The sequence below is a fragment of the Pseudophryne corroboree genome, chromosome 10, assembly GCF_028390025.1.
Source record: "Pseudophryne corroboree isolate aPseCor3 chromosome 10, aPseCor3.hap2, whole genome shotgun sequence".
Taxonomy (NCBI): Eukaryota; Metazoa; Chordata; class Amphibia; order Anura; family Myobatrachidae; genus Pseudophryne; species Pseudophryne corroboree.
The window spans coordinates 140,934,572-140,954,193 of NC_086453.1; positions in this window are offsets into that span (position 1 = coordinate 140,934,572).

Here is a 19,622-nt window from a genome sequence, read left to right on the forward strand (position 1 = left end):
ACGGGGGAGTGGCTGGCCGAATGCAGGGCGTGTTTGTGACGTCAAACCAGGAACGAAACGGGCTGAGCTGATCGCAGTGTAGGAGTAAGTCTCGAGCTACTCAGGAACTAAGAAATTTCTATTCGCAACTCTGCTAATCTTTCGTTCGCTATTCTGCTAAGGTAAGATACACTCCCAGAGGGCGGCGGCCTAGCGTGTGCAATGCTGCTAAAATCTGCTAGCGAGCGAACAACTTGGAATGACCACCATTGTATCAGAAATGTTGTGGAAAAATGTTGGGTGCCCCTGAGTAGTGACTGGGAGGTGGCTGGAAATTCTCACAGTTCAGTTCAGTGGGCGTGTTAAGGGAGTTTTTCAGGCACGTCAATGAAAGTGGTAGCGTACACAGATGGATACATAGGAGGTCACCGCTAGATGGAGAAACAGCATGTGCCATATGACTGGTGGAAGTTTTTATAGTGGTGTCTAAGGATGCGTCTCAGTCCTTGTAAAGTCAGTCACACAAATACAAGGGAAGTACTCTGTAATGGCATCAGCATAAAGACACAGACAGGCGACTACCAATAGATGCTGCTGTTTGTGCTTCTGCTTCTGATTCAGAATCAGGTCCTATTCCATATTGCAGTGTCCCCCAATATAAATTATGTCACTATGTATAATAGTATAGTAATCCAGGTACATATTATGCCACTTTGTAGTTTAGCATATATGTTGTGTGTGTGTATATATATATATATATATATATGTATATATATATATATATATATATATATATATATTTATATTTCTTAATCCTTAAGAAATGGGGCTCAAATTTTGAGGCACAAGATGATGTTTTGAATTATTTTAACCTATGCAGAGGGCATGGGCAAGTAAGATGGAGGAGACCTACTGAGTGCCGGTATTTGGACATTAAAAATATATTTAAATGCATAGAGGGCAGCACTCACGGTATTTATACAAACAAATAAAAGGCTAGTTCACTGGTCTTTTATTTGTTGGTATGAAGAAACCATGAGTGCCGCCCTCTATGCATTTCTAGTACATATGGGGACTGACTGGGTGTGTAAGAACTTTTAGCCCTGGGGGTATATTTACTAATATTCGTGTTAGTGCCGATTTTTAGGGAGTTTGAACTCAAATTTTATCGGACGTCTTTTACTGCAACTTTTTGAATCCATCTATGGTAATTTACTAAGCTGAAGAGTTTTCTATTTTCGGATTTTCCGATGTCGATGTGATTCGTATTGTCGGGCAGTGTTTACGGGAGTGATGAGTAAAACACTGACAGACATAACACAATGAAGTCCGGCGGATCAGTGAGATCCGTGCAGTGCTTCATTGTGTACATTGATAAGTGTGTAAATAGTTAAAAATTCTAGAAAAAATTGCGTGGGGTCCCTCCTCCTAAGCATAACTGGCCTCGGGCTCTTGAGCCAGTCCTGGTTGTCAAAATACAGGGGGGAAAAATGACTGGGGCCCCCCCATATTTATACAACCAGCACCAGGTTCTGCGTCCGGTCCTGGTTCAAAAAATACGGGGAACAAAAGATGTAGGGGTCCCCCGTATTTTTTGAACCAGCACCGGGCTCCACTAGCCAGAGAGATAATGCCACAGCCGGGGGACACTTTTATATTGGTCCCTGCGGCCGTGGCATTACCCCCCAACTAGTTACCCCTAGCCAGGGTTCTCTGGAGGAGTGGGGACCCTAATCAAGGGGTCCCCCCTCCAGCCACCCAAGGGCCAGGGGTGAAGCCCGAGGCTGTCCCCCCCCCCCCCCCCATCCCTGGGCGGTGGATGGGAGGCTGATAACCTTTGTGTAAATAAAAGAATATTGTTGAATAAGATCTTAAACAAAAGTAGGTAATAGAAAGACAGTACAACAGTACAAGAAAACAATGACACAAGATGTACCTAGCACTCTTACTACTAACATTGACTCAAACCTTTTCCTTCAGTACTAAAGTGAATTTGCATAAAACACACACAAAAGGGTATACTTCCAGACATGAGAGTGAGACTTCACCACAAAACAGCAGGTATCCTAGAGAAGTGCAGTTTAGGACACAAAACAGGGAACAAGAGAGAAGCTGAAGCTAAATACAGCAAACATTTTTGTCATAGAATAAGGAACTAAGGCCCTCATTCCGAGTTGTTCGCTCGGTAAAAATCTTCGCATCGCAGCGATTTTCCGCTTAATGCGCATGCGCAATGTCCGCACTGCGACTGCGCCAAGTAAGTTTGCTATGCACTTAGTAATTTTACTCACGGCTTTTTCATCGGTCTGGCGATCGTAATGTGATTGACAGGAAATGGGTGTTACTGGGCGGAAACAGGCCGTTTTATGGGCGTGTGGGAAAAAACGCTACCGTTTCCGGAAAAAACGCAGGAGTGGCCGGAGAAACGGAGGAGTGTCTGGGCGAGCGCTGGGTGTGTTTGTGACGTCAAACCAGGAACGACAAGCACTGAACTGATCGCAGATACCGAGTAAGTCTGAAGCTACTCAGAAACTGCTACGAGGTGTGTAATCGCAATATTGCGATTACTTCGTTCGCAATTTTAAGATGCTAAGATTCACTTCCAGTAGGCGGCGGCTTAGCGTGAGCAACTCTGCTAAAATCGCCTTGCGAGCGAACAACTCGGAATGACCTCCTAAATGCAAGAGCACCGCAAGTAACTGGCAGACTTCCTATAAAACTCTGTGTACGCAGGAGCCTTTATAGAACTGGAAGTTATTCAGAGAAATGAAGAGTGGAATTTAGAGTGGAATGTACGTGCCTGCTTTTGAAAAAGCATTTCAGGGAGACAGTGAAAGTGACACCTATCGGGCTCTCAAGACACACTTCTTCACCAAACCCAGCCGTCTCTCATCCTAAGCCTTCTGTGGCCCACGCTCACTTTCTACCCCATCTGTGTCACCCCTGTCTGTGTGCCCCTCCCCTTTAGAATGTAAGCCCTCACAAGCAGGGTCCTCTTCCCTCATGTGCTTTTACGTCTCTTACTTAACGTATCTTCTTTTCAATACTCCCTTTGATGGCACCAAATCCTTCGGTTTTCTGCCACCCTGATACTTATTTCAGTGCTGTTTACTGACACAGCTATGTTTATATACCCTGTACTTGTCCTATATTGTATTGAACAGTAAGTCACTGTCTTCATGTTTTGCTTATTTGTTTACTCTGTAAGTGGGCGCTGCGGATCCCATGTGGTGCCATATAAATAAAGGATAATATAATTATTATTTATAATAATAATAATAATAATAATAATAATATCAGCGAAAGACTTGATTTCTCTAGAGATGAGCGGGTTCGGTTTCTCTGAATCCGAACCCGCACGAACTTCATGTTTTTTTTCACGGGTCCGAGCGACTCGGATCTTCCCGCCTTGCTCGGTTAACCCGAGCGCGCCCGAACGTCATCATGACGCTGTCGGATTCTCGCGAGACTCGGATTCTATATAAGGAGCCGCGCGTCGCCGCCATTTTCACACGTGCATTGAGATTGATAGGGAGAGGACGTGGCTGGCGTCCTCTCCATTTAGATTAGGAGAGAGAGAGAGAGATTGACCTGAGGCTGATACTGTAGAAGAGAGTGCAGAGTTTAGTGACTGACCACAGTGACCACCAGCAGTGCAGTTGTTTTATTTAATATATCCGTTCTCTGCCTGAAAAAAACGGTACACACAGTGACTCAGTCACATACCATATCTGTGTGCACTGCTCAGCCCAGTGTGCTGCATGCCTGCATCATCTATGTATATATTATATATCTGACTGTGCTCAGCTCACACAGCTTATAATTGTGGGGGAGACTGGGGAGCACTGCAGTGCCAGTTATAGGTTATAGCAGGAGCCAGGAGTACAAGACAGTCACATACCATATCTCTGTGCACTGCTCAGCCCAGTGTGCTGCATCATCTATGTATATATTATATATCTGACTGTGCTCAGCTCACACAGCTTATAATTGTGGGGGAGACTGGGGAGCACTGCAGTGCCAGTTATAGGTTATAGCAGGAGCCAGGAGTACATATTATATTAAAATTAAACAGTGCACACTTTTGCTGCAGGAGTGCCACTGCCAGTGTGACTGACCAGTGACCTGACCACACTGACCACCAGTATAGTTAGTAGTATACTATATTGTGATTGCCTGAAAAAGTTAAACACTCGTCGTGTGACTTCACTTGTGTGGTGTTTTTTTTTTTATTCTATAAAAAACTCATTCTGCTGACAGACAGTGTCCAGCAGGTCCGTCATTATATAATATATATACCTGTCCGGCTGCAGTAGTGATATATATATATTTTTATATCATTATTTATCATCCAGTCGCAGCAGACACAGTACGGTAGTTCACGGCTGTGGCTACCTCTGTGTCGGCACTCGGCAGTCCGTCCATAATTGTATACCACCTAACCGTGGTTTTTTTTTCTTTCTTCTTCATACATACATACTACGACATCTCTTTATCAACCAGTCTATATTAGCAGCAGACACAGTACAGTACGGTAGTTCACGGCTGTGGCTACCTCTGTGTCGGCACTCGGCAGTCCGTCCATAATTGTATACCACCTAACCGTGGTTTTTTTTTCTTTCTTCTTTATACATACATACTACGACATCTCTTTATCAACCAGTCTATATTAGCAGCAGACACAGTACAGTACGGTAGTTCACGGCTGTGGCTACCTCTGTGTCGGCACTCGGCAGTCCGTCCATAATTGTATACCACCTAACCGTGGTTTTTTTTTCTTTCTTCTTCATACATACATACTACGACATCTCTTTATCAACCAGTCTATATTAGCAGCAGACACAGTACAGTACGGTAGTTCACGGCTGTGGCTACCTCTGTGTCGGCACTCGGCAGTCCGTCCATAATTGTATACCACCTACCCGTGGTTTTTTTTTCTTTCTTCTTTATACATACATACTACTACATCTCTTTATCAACCAGTCTATATTAGCAGCAGACACAGTACAGTACGGTAGTTCACGGCTGTGGCTACCTCTGTGTCGGCACTCGGCAGTCCGTCCATAATTGTATACCACCTACCCGTGGTTTTTTTTTCTTTCTTCTTCATACATACATACTACGACATCTCTTTATCAACCAGTCTATATTAGCAGCAGACACAGTACAGTACGGTAGTTCACGGCTGTGGCTACCTCTGTGTCGGCACTCGGCAGTCCGTCCATAATTGTATACCACCTAACCGTGGTTTTTTTTTCTTTCTTCTTCATACATACATACTACGACATCTCTTTATCAACCAGTCTATATTAGCAGCAGACACAGTACGGTAGTTCACGGCTGTAGCTACCTCTGTGTAGGCACTCGGCAGTCCGTCCATAATTGTATACTAGTATCCATCCATCTCCATTGTTTACCTGAGGTGCCTTTTAGTTGTGCCTATTAAAATATGGAGAACAAAAATGTTGAGGTTCCAAAATTAGGGAAAGATCAAGATCCACTTCCACCTCGTGCTGAAGCTGCTGCCACTAGTCATGGCCGAGACGATGAAATGCCAGCAACGTCGTCTGCCAAGGCCGATGCCCAATGTCATAGTACAGAGCATGTCAAATCCAAAACACCAAATATCAGTAAAAAAAGGACTCCAAAACCTAAAATAAAATTGTCGGAGGAGAAGCGTAAACTTGCCAATATGCCATTTACCACACGGAGTGGCAAGGAACGGCTGAGGCCCTGGCCTATGTTCATGGCTAGTGGTTCAGCTTCACATGAGGATGGAGGCACTCAGCCTCTCGCTAGAAAAATGAAAAGACTCAAGCTGGCAAAAGCAGTAGCACCGCAAAGAACTGTGCGTTCTTCGAAATCCCAAATCCACAAGGAGAGTCCAATTGTGTCGGTTGCGATGCCTGACCTTCCCAACACTGGACGTGAAGAGCATGCGCCTTCCACCATTTGCACGCCCCCTGCAAGTGCTGGAAGGAGCACCCGCAGTCCTGTTCCTGATAGTCAGATTGAAGATGTCAGTGTTGAAGTACACCAGGATGAGGAGGATATGGGTGTTGCTGGCGCTGGGGAGGAAATTGACCAGGAGGATTCTGATGGTGAGGTGGTTTGTTTAAGTCAGGCACCCGGGGAGACACCTGTTGTCCGTGGGAGGAATATGGCCGTTGACATGCCTGGTGAAAATACCAAAAAAATCAGCTCTTCGGTGTGGAACTATTTCAACAGAAATGCGGACAACAGGTGTCAAGCCGTGTGTTCCCTTTGTCAAGCTGTAATAAGTAGGGGTAAGGACGTTAACCACCTCGGAACATCCTCCCTTATACGTCACCTGCAGCGCATTCATAATAAGTCAGTGACAAGTTCAAAAACTTTGGGTGACAGCGGAAGCAGTCCACTGACCAGTAAATCCCTTCCTCTTGTAACCAAGCTCACGCAAACCACCCCACCAACTCCCTCAGTGTCAATTTCCTCCTTCCCCAGGAATGCCAATAGTCCTGCAGGCAATGTCACTGGCAATTCTGACGAGTCCTCTCCTGCCTGGGATTCCTCCGATGCATCCTTGCGTGTAACGCCTACTGCTGCTGGCGCTGCTGTTGTTGCTGCTGGGAGTCGATGGTCATCCCAGAGGGGAAGTCGTAAGCCCACTTGTACTACTTCCAGTAAGCAATTGACTGTTCAACAGTCCTTTGCGAGGAAGATGAAATATCACAGCAGTCATCCTGCTGCAAAGCGGATAACTGAGGCCTTGACAACTATGTTGGTGTTAGACGTGCGTCCGGTATCCGCCGTTAGTTCACAGGGAACTAGACAATTTATTGAGGCAGTGTGCCCCCGTTACCAAATACCATCTAGGTTCCACTTCTCTAGGCAGGCGATACCGAGAATGTACACGGACGTCAGAAAAAGACTCACCAGTGTCCTAAAAAATGCAGTTGTACCCAATGTCCACTTAACCACGGACATGTGGACAAGTGGAGCAGGGCAGGGTCAGGACTATATGACTGTGACAGCCCACTGGGTAGATGTATGGACTCCCGCCGCAAGAACAGCAGCGGCGGCACCAGTAGCAGCATCTCGCAAACGCCAACTCTTTCCTAGGCAGGCTACGCTTTGTATCACTGGTTTCCAGAATACGCACACAGCTGAAAACCTCTTACGGCAACTGAGGAAGATCATCGCGGAATGGCTTACCCCAATTGGACTCTCCTGTGGATTTGTGGCATCGGACAACGCCAGCAATATTGTGTGTGCATTAAATATGGGCAAATTCCAGCACGTCCCATGTTTTGCACATACCTTGAATTTGGTGGTGCAGAATTATTTAAAAAACGACAGGGGCGTGCAAGAGATGCTGTCGGTGGCCAGAAAAATTGCAGGACACTTTCGGCGTACAGGCACCACGTACAGAAGACTGGAGCACCACCAAAAACTACTGAACCTGCCCTGCCATCATCTGAAGCAAGAAGTGGTAACGAGGTGGAATTCAACCCTCTATATGCTTCAGAGGTTGGAGGAGCAGCAAAAGGCCATTCAAGCCTATACAATTGAGCACGATATAGGAGGTGGAATGCACCTGTCTCAAGCGCAGTGGAGAATGATTTCAACGTTGTGCAAGGTTCTGATGCCCTTTGAACTTGCCACACGTGAAGTCAGTTCAGACACTGCCAGCCTGAGTCAGGTCATTCCCCTCATCAGGCTTTTGCAGAAGAAGCTGGAGACATTGAAGGAGGAGCTAACACGGAGCGATTCCGCTAGGCATGTGGGACTTGTGGATGGAGCCCTTAATTCGCTTAACAAGGATTCACGGGTGGTCAATCTGTTGAAATCAGAGCACTACATTTTGGCCACCGTGCTCGATCCTAGATTTAAAGCCTACCTTGGATCTCTCTTTCCGGCAGACACAAGTCTGCTGGGGTTGAAAGACCTGCTGGTGAGAAAATTGTCAAGTCAAGCGGAACGCGACCTGTCAACATCTCCTCCTTCACATTCTCCCGCAACTGGGGGTGCGAGGAAAAGGCTCAGAATTCCGAGCCCACCCGCTGGCGGTGATGCAGGGCAGTCTGGAGCGACTGCTGATGCTGACATCTGGTCCGGACTGAAGGACCTGACAACGATTACGGACATGTCGTCTACTGTCACTGCATATGATTCTCTCACCATTGAAAGAATGGTGGAGGATTATATGAGTGACCGCATCCAAGTAGGCACGTCACACAGTCCATACTTATACTGGCAGGAAAAAGAGGCAATTTGGAGGCCATTGCACAAACTGGCTTTATTCTACCTAAGTTGCCCTCCCACAAGTGTGTACTCCGAAAGAGTGTTTAGTGCCGCCGCTCACCTTGTCAGCAATCGGCGTACGAGGTTACATCCAGAAAATGTGGAGAAGATGATGTTCATTAAAATGAATTATAATCAATTCCTCCGCGGAGACATTGACCAGCAGCAATTGCCTCCACAAAGTACACAGGGAGCTGAGATGGTGGATTCCAGTGGGGACGAATTGATAATCTGTGAGGAGGGGGATGTACACGGTGATATATCGGAGGGTGATGATGAGGTGGACATCTTGCCTCTGTAGAGCCAGTTTGTGCAAGGAGAGATTAATTGCTTCTTTTTTTGGGGGGGGTCCAAACCAACCCGTCATATCAGTCACAGTCGTGTGGCAGACCCTGTCACTGAAATGATGGGTTGGTTAAAGTGTGCATGTCCTGTTTTGTTTATACAACATAAGGGTGGGTGGGAGGGCCCAAGGACAATTCCATCTTGCACCTCTTTTTTCTTTTATTTTTCTTTGCGTCATGTGCTGTTTGGGGAGGGTTTTTTGGAAGGGACATCCTGCGTGACACTGCAGTGCCACTCCTAAATGGGCCCGGTGTTTGTGTCGGCCACTAGGGTCGCTAATCTTACTCACACAGTCAGCTACCTCATTGCGCCTCTTTTTTTCTTTGCGTCATGTGCTGATTGGGGAGGGTTTTTTGGAAGGGACATCCTGCGTGACACTGCAGTGCCACTCCTAAATGGGCCCGGTGTTTGTGTCGGCCACTAGGGTCGCTAATCTTACTCACACAGTCAGCTACCTCATTGCGCCTCTTTTTTTCTTTGCGTCATGTGCTGATTGGGGAGGGTTTTTTGGAAGGGACATCCTGCGTGACACTGCAGTGCCACTCCTAAATGGGCCCGGTGTTTGTGTCGGCCACTAGGGTCGCTAATCTTACTCACACAGTCAGCTACCTCATTGCGCCTCTTTTTTTCTTTGCGTCATGTGCTGATTGGGGAGGGTTTTTTGGAAGGGACATCCTGCGTGACACTGCAGTGCCACTCCTAAATGGGCCCGGTGTTTGTGTCGGCCACTAGGGTCGCTAATCTTACTCACACAGTCAGCTACCTCATTGCGCCTCTTTTTTTCTTTGCGTCATGTGCTGATTGGGGAGGGTTTTTTGGAAGGGACATCCTGCGTGACACTGCAGTGCCACTCCTAGATGGGCCAGGTGTTTGTGTCGGCCACTAGTGTCGCTTAGCTTAGTCATCCAGCGACCTTGGTGCAAATTTTAGGACTAAAAATAATATTGTGAGGTGTGAGGTATTCAGAATAGACTGAAAATGAGTGGAAATTATGGTTTTTGATGTTAATAATAATATGGGATCAAAATGACCCCCAAATTCTATGATTTAAGCTGTTTTTTAGTGTTTTTTTAAAAAAACACCCGAATCCAAAACACACCCGAATCCGACAAAAAAAATTCGGTGAGGTTTTGCCAAAACGCGGTCGAACCCAAAACACGGCCGCGGAACCGAACCCAAAACCAAAACACAAAACCCGAAAAATTTCAGGCGCTCATCTCTAGATTTCTCCCCCCCTAATAATATAACAGCTACTTAATAGGGGTAAGGTGCAATCAGGGAGATTGATGGACTATTCAGGGAGTGAGGGAGACTGCTACTATTTCAGGGAGTCTCCTGCAGAATGTGGGAGGGTATGCAACTATGTGTAAGGGTGCCCGATTTGCATATGAGCACTTGCATTTTCAGGTCTATGTTAGAAAAGGTACGCCTCTTTAAGATATGTAAAAACCTAAAATAAAAATTACTCACCAGTTCTTAAATAGCAGCTCAGTATAGGATAGCTTTAATCGTGTAAATAGGGGGAATATGAGCGCTGTGAATTGTAATAGTGTTGTGTGGTGTAGATAAAACGAGTTAACAACAATGTTTAAGCTCTCTTGTGAACCATTTGTATTGCGCGGCATGCAGCTGGTCCCGATGTTGTCACTTTCCAACTATCCCTATCTTAACCTAATAGTGGCTGGCGCAGTGCCGTAACTAGATATTTTACCGCTGTGTGCAAGAAGCCGCATCGGCGCCCCTTTCCTCATATGTAAAATAAAGCCAGTGTGCGCCGTGGGCGCGTTCCAAAAATATAGGGACGAGGCTTCATCGGGAAGGGGCATGACCACAAAATAATACCACTTCACATTACACCACAAATAGTGACACTTGTACGCATTGTGCCAAGTAGAGCCCCTTAGACACTTTACGTCAGGTAGTGCCCCTTAGACATACTGCAGCAGGTAGAGCCCCTTAGAACTACTAATGCCCCAAACTGCATTAGCCTTCATTTCATATATTATGGGCCTACCTTAAGTGGTTGTTGTTGGTCATACCAATGGCTCTCTAGGTCATGCAGTGTGGTGGGCGGGCACACTTCATAGGTATGCAGGTGCTTCCCACTCCGTCCCCTGGTATGATGCTGTGGCTGGTGCCTCCATCTTCTGGTGTCTGTAGGGAGGTGGGTATACCAGCACTCCCCGACAATCTCCGTTGCTAAGCTACGCAGTGGAAGCACAGGTTATGCATGGCCGCACTTGTCACTCCTCTCTTAATTGAAGACCAGGGGTGTATCTTCCTATTGGCCAGGATGGCACTCGCCAGGGGCGCCAGCCGAGGAGGGGCGCCGTCCAGATGTGCCACCCGCAGGCAGTAGATAGATTCACTTTTAGAGGCAGCAGCTATCCCCCCACCCCCGTGTAGTTCCTCACCAGCAGGGATGCCCAGTAATGATCATAGTATGCAGCAGCGGCTGCTGGGGGGTGTAGTTTATGTAGAGTTTCTTGTCTGTATTGTGGTGCAGTGCTGGACCCCGACGCCAATTACAGTGGCTGCTGCATTCTTTGATCATTAATGGGCATCCCTGCTGTTGAGGAACTACACAGGGTGGGGGGGATTGCTGTCGCCTTTAAAAGTGAATCTACCTAAAAGTCCAGCCTTTAATAGTAAAATCAACATGGGGCATGTGTGTCTCTGGCACTGTGGGGGCATACGTGTATCTGGCACTGTGGGGGCATACGAGTGTCCGGCACTGTGGAGGCATACAAGTGTCTGGCACTGTAGGGCAGTGACGTGCGGTGGGGTGAGGTAGGTGAGGCAGAGCCTGTCCTGTCATACCAATGTTTGTACCAGAGTTTTGACTGAAAAATGTATATGAAAAATACAAAGAATTTGTTGGAAATATCTTCTTTGCATTATTCTAATAATTTTTATAGCCAAAACTCTGGAGTAAAAAGTCTATGGCAGGTGAGGCAGTGCCTCACCTGGCTTTCTTTTCCACACATCTCTGTTCAAAACTCGCCACATTTGAAGCAGCATATACTGCTGTACATGTGTATAATGCCCAGATGTACCCTTTGGCTCATATATTGCATGTAAATCTGCCACTGGTGCTAGACAGTGCCCTCTGAGCCATTTTGCTCACCACATGTCCCTGCTGTAGGGGCATATGAGTGTCTGGCTCGGTGGTTGCATGTGTATCTGGCACTGTGGCGGCATATTTGTATCTGGCACTGTGGGGGCATATGTGTATCTGGCACTATACTCTGAGGCATTATGTGTATCTGGCACTGCACTACTGGGGTCATTATGTCTAATTGGCACTATACTGGGGGACATTATGTGCATCTGACACTATACTGGGGACATTATGTGTAATGAGAACTACTGTGGGTTTTGTGTGTAAGGCTGCTAATTGTGTGTGTTTGCGCATGTGTAAGGGATGTGATTATATATTTATAGTTTGATATCATAATATAAAATTGTGAGGCCAAGCCCACTTTCCCAGGAGCGTACACGCCTTCCCATATATATATATATATATATATATATATATGGGCACTACTGTGTGGCATAATGTGTATAAGGGGTACTACTTTGTAGCATAACGTGAATAATGTACATTACTGAGCTGTGTCGTGTGAGTAAGGCACACTACTGTGGTGTAATTTGAACTGGGGTACTATTGAGTGGCCACGCCCTTTTTTGGCACACATGCCTTCCCTATTTCAGTCCTTTACTTTGCCAGGGGCGCTCGGACACCTAAATACACCCAGGTCCACATCTCCATGGTTAAGTGGACATTGGGTACAACTGCCTTTTTTAGGACACTGGTGACTCTTTCTGACTTCTGTGTACATTCTCGGTATCGCCTGCCTAGAGAAGTGGAACCTAGATGGTATTTGGTACCGGGGACACACTACCTCAAGAAATTCTCTAAGTCCCTGTGAAATAACAGAGGATACCGGACGCATGTCTAACACCAACACAGCTGACAAGACCTGAGTTATCCGCTTTGTAGCAGGATAACTGCTGTGATATTTCATCTTTCTAGCAAAGGACTGTTGGACAGTCAATTGCTTACTGGAAGTAGTACAAATGGTCTTCCGACTACCCCTCTGGGATGACGATCGACTCCCAGCAGCAACAACAGCAGCAGCGCCAGCAGCAGTAGGCGTTACACTCAAGGATCCATCTGAGGAATCCCAGGCAGGAGAGGACTCGTCAGACTTGCCAGTGACATGGCCTGCAGGACTATTGGCGTTCCTGTCTAAGGTGGAAATTGACACTGAGGGAGTTGGTGGTGTGGTTTGCAGGAGCTTGGGTACAAGAGGAAGAAGGAATTTAGTTGTCAGTGGACTGCTTCCGCTGTCATCCAAAGTTTTTTAAATTGTCAATGACTTCAGATGAATGCGCTCCAGGTGATGTATAAGGGAGGATGTTCCTAGGCGGTTAATGTCCTTACCCCTACTTATTACAGCTTCACAAAGGCAACACACGGCTTGACAGCAGTTGTCCGCATTTCTGTTTAAATAATTCCACACCGAAGAGGTGATTTGTTTTGGTATTTTGACCAGACATGTCAATGGCCTTATTCATCCCATGGACAACAGGTGTCTCCCCGGGTGCCTGACTTAAACAAACCACCTCTCCATCAGAATCCTCCTGGTCAATTTCCCCCTCAGCGCCAGCAACACCCATTTCCTTATCCTGGTGTACTTCAACAGTAGCATCTTCAATTTGAATATCAGGAACTGGACTGTGGGTGCTCCTTCCAGCACTTGCAGGGGGCGTGCAAATGGTGGAAGGAGCCACCTCTTCCCGTCTGACATGGAGCTGCAAGATACAGCAATGGCCTACTGTACTCTACTACTATTTACTGGTGGTCACCACAATGCAGCACTGTACTACTATATACTGGTCACAACAATGCAGTAGATATTGAGCACTGATCAGGAGAATAGAACTGAGTCTGACACGGAACTGCAAGATACAGCAATGGACTACTGTACTGTACTGTACTACTATATACTGGTGGTCACCACAATGCAGCACTGTACTACTATATACTGGTCACAACAATGCAGCAGATATTGAGCACTGATCAGGAGAATAGAACTGAGTCTGACACAGAGCTTGCAGGGGGCGTGCAAATGGTGGAAGGAGCCACCTCTTCCCGTCCAGTGTTGGAAAGGTCAGGCATCGCAACCGACACAATTGGACTCTCCTTGGGGATTTGTGATTTAGAAGAATGCACAGTTCTTTGCTGTGCTTTTGCCAGCTTAATTCTTTTCATTTTTCTACCGGGAGGATGAGTGCTTCCATCCTCATGTGAAGCTGAACCACTAGTCATGAGGAACACAGGAGAGGGCCTTAGCCGTTCCTTGCCACTCCGTGTCGTAAATGGCATATTGGCAAGTTTACGCTTCTCCTCAGACGCTTTTAATTTAGATTTTTTTGGTCATTTTATTGAACTTTTGTTTTTTGGATTTTACATGCTCTCTACTATGACATTGGGCATCGGCCTTGGCAGATGATGTTGATGGCATTTCATCATCTCTGCCATGACTAGTGGCAGCAGCTTCAGCACTAGGTGGAAGTGGATCTTGATCTTTCCCTATTTTACCCTTCACATTTTTGTTCTCCATTTTTTAATGTGTGAAATTATATGCCAGTAATATATCTGGAATTAGACAGCAGTAATGTCTGGAATTAGATACCACTAGATAGATACCAGATACCACTGTGACTGGAATGATGATGACCTATGCACAGTGACAGGACACTACCACAGCACCCTACAGCAGCAAGATGCAGCACTGACACTGAGCACAGATATTAAGCACTGTTCAGGATACTAGAAGTGACACGGAACTGCAAGATACAGCAATGGCCTACTGTACTGTACTACTATATACTGGTGGTCACCACAATGCAGCACTGTACTACTATATACTGGTCACAACAATGCAACAGATATTGAGCACTGATCAGGAGAATAGAACTGAGTCTGACACGGAGCTGCAAGATACAGCAATGGACTACTGTACTGTACTACTATATACTGGTGGTCACCACAATGCAGCACTGTACTACTATATACTGGTCACAACAATGCAGCAGATATTGAGCACTGATCAGGAGAATAGAACTGAGTCTGACACAGAGCTTGCAGGGGGCGTGCAAATGGTGGAAGGAGCCACCTCTTCCCGTCTAGTGTTGGAAAGGTCAGGCATCGCAACCAACATAGTTGGACTCTCCTTGGGGATTTGTGATTTAGAAGAATGTACAGTTCTTTGCTGTGCTTTTGCCAGCTTAACTCTTTTAATTTTTCTACCGGGAGGATGAGTGCTTCCATCCTCATGTGAAGCTGAACCACTAGTCATGAGGAACACAGGAGAGGGCCTTAGCCGTTCCTTGCCACTCCGTGTCGTAAATGGCATATTGGCAAGTTTACGCTTCTCCTCAGACGCTTTTAATTTAGATTTTTGGGTCATTTTATTGAACTTTTGTTTTTGGATTTTACATGCTCTCTACTATGACATTGGGCATCGGCCTTGGCAGATGACGTTGATGGCATTTCATCGTCTTTGCCATGACTAGTGGCAGCAGCTTCAGCACTAGGTGGAAGTGGATCTTGATCTTTCCCTATTTTACCCTCCACATTTTTGTTCTCCATTTTTTAATGTGTGAAATTATATGCCAGTAATATATCTGGAATTAGACAGCAGTAATGTCTGGAATTAGATACCACTAGATAGATACCAGATACCACTGTGACTGGAATGATGATGACCTATGCACAGTGACAGGACACTACCCAAGCACCCTACAGCAGCAAGATGCAGCACTGACACTGAGCACAGATATTAAGCACTGTTCAGGATACTAGAAGTGACACGGAACTGCAAGATACAGCAATGGCCTACTGTACTGTACTACTATATACTGGTGGTCACCACAATGCAGCACTGTACTACTATATACTGGTCACAACAATGCAACAGATATTGAGCACTGATCAGGAGAATAGAACTGAGTCTGACACGGAGCTGCAAGATACAGCAATGTACTACTGTACTGTACTACTATATACTGGTGGTCACCACAATGCAGCACTGTACTACTATATACTGGTCACAACAATGCAGAAGATATTGAGCACTGATCAGGAGATTAGAACTAAGTCTGACACGGAGCTGCAAGATACAGCAATGGACTACTGTACTGCACTACTATATACTGGTGGTCACCACAATGCAGCACTGTACTACTATATACTGGTCACAACAATGCAGCAGATATTGAGCACTGATCAGGATACTAGAACTGAATCTGACATGGAGCTGCAAGATACAGCAATGCCCTACTGTACTGTACTACTATATACTGGTGGTCACCACAATGCAGCACTGTACTACTATATACTGGTCACAACAATGCAGTAGATATTGAGCATTGATCAGGAGAATAGAACTGAGTCTGACACGGAGCTGCAAGATACAGCAATGGACTACTGTACTGTACTACTATATACTGGTGGTCACCACAATGCAGCACTGTACTACTATATACTGGTCACAACAATGCAGCAGATATTGAGCACTGATCAGGAGAATAGAACTGAGTCTGACACAGAGCTGCAAGATACAGCAATGGACTACTGTACTGTACTACTATATACTGGTGGTCACCACAATACAGCACAGATATTGAGCACTGATCAGGAGAAAAGAAGTGACAGAGCAGCAAGATACAGCAATGGCCTACTGTACTGTACTACTATATACTGGTGGTCACCACAATGCAGCACTGTACTGCTATTTACTGGTCGCAACAATGCAGCAGATATTGAGCACTGATCAGGAGAATAGAACTGAGTCTGACATGGAGCTGCAAGATACAGCAATGGACTACTGTACTGTTCTACTATATACTGGTGGTCACCACAATGCAGCACTGTACTACTATATACTGGTCACAACAATGCAGCAGACATTGAGCACTGATCAGGAGAATAGAACTGAGTCTGACACGGAGCTGCAAGATACAGCAATGGACTACTGTACTGTACTACTATATACTGGTGGTCACCACAAAGCAGCACTGTACTACTATATACTGGTCACAACAATGCAGCAGATATTGAGCACTGATCAGGAGAATAGAACTGAGTCTGACATGGAGCTGCAAGATACAGCAATGTTCTACTGTACTGTACTACTATATACTGGTGGTCACCACAATGTAGCACTGTACTACTACTGGTCACAACAATGCAGCAGATATTGAGCACTGATCAGGATACTAGAACTGAGTCTGACACGGAACTGCAAGATAAGGCAATGGCCTACTGTACTGTACTACTATATACTGGTGGTCACCACAATACAGCACACTGAGAACAGATATTGAGCTTTTCAGGCAGAGAATGTAGCCACGTCCTCTCCCCTCAATCGACAATGCATGAGTGAAAATGGCGGCGATGCGCGGCTCTTTATATGGAATCCGAATCTCGCGAGAATCCGACAGCGGGATGATGACGTTTTCCCCCGTTCGGGTTTTGCGTGTTAGGTGGGAAGAACTGAGGCTGCCTCGGACTCGTATAAACCACGTGAAGTTTGGGGGGGTTCGGATCTCGACAAACCAAACCCGCTCATCTCTAATACAGATGAGTGAGTGGGACCACAATAAATAGGTATATAGATAGGGAGGCGGGCGCAATAATAGGTATATAGAATGAGAGGGGGCATGATAATGGGTACACAGATAAGGGAGGGGGGCACAGAATTGGGTATATAGATGGGGAGGGGAACACGATAATGGGTACATACAGACGCGGAAGGGTTCACAATATTAGGTATACAGATGAGGAGAGGGCCACAATAATGGGTGTACAGATGAAGGAGGAGGTTGTAGATTTTGTGTACAACTGTTTTATTCTTTTTTTGAGGGGGGGGTGGTAGGTAATAATATAGAAAGCTGGGGCCACTTGCTTATGTTGTCCCCCAGAATAAAACAAAAGTTGCCAGCCAGCCCCTGAATCTGTTGTTGCGAAAACTGTATGCAGAACAAGGGAGATCTTATTTTACCCACTCACCTCCCATGTTGTAATCTTTACAAAAATGGCTTTCTCAGGCAGCTATGTCCTATACTGTGTGAAACCCATGGCATGGGGCATAGTGCACCCAAACTTTCCCAATCCTGTCGCTGGCCAGCGATGACTGTTGTTTGGTGACGTGTGTGCGCATTGCGGTGCTTACACATGCGCAGTCTTTAGCTGATCGCCCGCTGTGCAAAAATGCACAGCAGCGATCAGATCTGAATCACCCCCTTAGTTACGTCTATATTCTATGTGTGTCACACTGGTGATGCACTGGCGTTGTGTTCACATAACATATAAGTACTGTGACTCCGCAGCGAGTAGTGATTTTTTTGGGGAAAAAAAGGTCAAGTAAATAAATAATACTATTAAACTGTACTTGTTTCTGTTCAACTTGTGTGTGTCTAATCTATGTGTGTGTTCATCAATTTGGATCACGACCATCAGTCGAGAGAACAGTAGTAACAAACAAATATTAGTACTGCAACTGCTGCCACCAGCCATGAATATACAAGTCCTTTAAGTCAGGGCATCTGAATTCAAGCAACCAAAAAAAACAACAAAGGCAAAGAATACTACATAAAATTGCCAACACCCACAGGAAGGTCGCCGACAAAAACCGGGATCCCCAAGCAATTACACCTGCAGTGGAACACTCCACAAGGTGCACATTTGGCTGCAAGTGAAGCAGAGGACAAAACACTTACCTGCAGGGACAGGCTGGGGCTACAATTCGGCCCTGGCATTTGTGACATGCGCGCACGTGCCGAAGGAAGACAAGGGGGCATGCGCACATCATGGGTGCAGGCGGACATGACGCATGGGAGCGTGGACTCGTGGCACGCCCCCATTTTCATGGAAACACATGGACCAGAGAGCTGGAGGCTGCACGCTGCCTTTACAGCTTTCTGTGGGACTGGACCAGCCCATCTGGCATATGCCAGAATTGCCAGATGGGCAGTCCGGCCATGCTTACCGGTAAGTGCATAGAGCAAGCGGGACGCCGCATGTGCAGATTGCAGAACACCAGAGGAACAACAGCATCTGACTCAATGCAGTCACCAAGAGGGTACATAAGATCCGGGATTAGGAGTTTATGGATAAAGGTGTTCCTTAAAAATAACCTTATCCTCGCAGTTAGTGGGAATCCCCCTATGGTGACACTGCACTGACGGATATTGACTATTTCCAATAACTTTTGTATTATCCAAGTACCCAACAGGAACTTTAGTTCATTTTAATTCATCCATTTTTGAGTTTTATTTTTCAATTAGATTTTTTACACTCTTTTTCTCTTGCAAAGAAACATTTATTTCAATTCCAACAACTCTCACAGTTTCATAATTTTCTTCATATAATTTTCATTACACTTCATCTCATTCTGTATTCCTTACCAGTAGCAGATCTTGTTACGGGCACAAGGGATTTTTGCCCGGGGCGCCACCTTCCGGAGGGCGCCGGCACCATCCGGAGGGTGCTGTGCCATGGCAAGATCCGTTACTGTTTGGCAGTGCCCCCTGGCGCTGTGAAGGAAACTAGATGGGTAGACGCTACCCATCTAGTTTCCCTTTGTGTAGAGGACCTTTGCTGTGCGTGATGACGTCATCGTGCACCGCACAGCATTGTGGGACTGGCACATAGACGCTAGGGGTCAAAATTGACCTCTAGTGTCTATGCTGTGCTATGAGAGAGACGTCATGAAGTCTCTCCCATAGATCCGAGGAGCGGCGTGGCGGAGGTCAGCAGCGGTCGGGAATCAGGAGCGGGGATAGTACATTTTTATTATTATTATTTTTTTTTTGTGTTTTTTAAGGGGCACAACTCTACAGGGGGCACAATTGGGGGCACAACTCTACAGGGGGCGTAACTGACCACACCCCTGTATGAAGCCATGCCCCTATTTTTGCCCAGGGCACCGCAAGGGCTAGAA